A 1,290-nucleotide genomic window follows, 5' to 3' on the forward strand; every position below is an offset into this window, starting at 1 on the left:
AACTATTGGTATTTTATTAATAGCAAATCACATATACATCCTCCAAAATGATTTGAAACACAAATAAATCTACTTGTGTTGTTATTAAACAAATAAGGACAGTTTTTAACAATTAAGGACAATCTTTTCTCTGCATGCCATATGTCATGGTTTAATTTACCAAACTAACCCTATACTAATTAAATATGTTTTTAAAAGAGAAAAGTCTCTCCTTTTGAGATTTTTCAATAAGTGGAATACAATAGCAAGTTTTCAATAACTTAGTGTAGTAACAGTTAATTTTAGTAGAAATAGTAGCAGGGTTTAACATCCTAGTAGAAGTAGTAGTAGGGGTTAACAACCTAGTAGTAGCACAAGTATGTTTGGGCAATTCTCTAATTCTGCTACTGTTTAAAGACTAAGACAATGAAGAAGTCACAGGAGAGGGCGAAAGCTTTGCTACTGCTACTTTCTGTTATTGTTGTTGATACAGAAGTTCAACAACAGGCAATAACAACACACAACAACAGCAACATGAATCAACAACTTGCAGTAGCAGCACACAACAACCACACGCAGTAGCAACACACATAGTAGCAACTTACATCAACAACAACATGAATCAACAACATGCAGTGGTAGCACACAACAACAGCACACGTAGTAGCAACAACATGAATCAACAACTTGCAGTAACAACACACAGTAACAAGACACGCAGTAGCAGCACACAACAACACACAGTAGCATCACACAACAACAACACACGCAGTAGCAGCACACAACGTACAACACGTAGTAGCAACACACAACCACACGTAGTAGCAGTATGCAGTAGCAGCACACAACAACAGCACGCAGTAGCAGCACACAACAACACACGCAGTAGCAGCACACAACAGCACGCAGTAGCAGTACATAACAACACATGCAGTAGCAGCACACAACAACACACAACAGCAACACACACAGTAGCAGCACACACCAACATCACACACAGTAGCAGCACATATCATAATGCAGTAGCAGCACGAAGCATAAGCACGGATTAGCTACAAATGATCACTTTTTGCTGTCAAATTCAAAAGATATGGATTTTAATTCCAAAAACTCTTTGAGTAAATCAAGTTGTAGAGATCGAAGAATAATCAAATCAAATTTGGTTGGATTCGGCAAAGCCTTAGTCAACATTCATCCTTTCATTATTTAGCTCCTCCTCCCTTCCTCGCCTCCTAGTGATTTGGTCTGAGCGGTGACCGGCGAAGAAGAAGAAGAAGAAGGAGAGAGAGAGAGGAGGGAGAGAGAGAGAAG

This window comes from Fragaria vesca, linkage group LG4 (genome assembly GCF_000184155.1).
Source record: "Fragaria vesca subsp. vesca linkage group LG4, FraVesHawaii_1.0, whole genome shotgun sequence".
Lineage (NCBI taxonomy): Eukaryota > Viridiplantae > Streptophyta > Magnoliopsida > Rosales > Rosaceae > Fragaria > Fragaria vesca.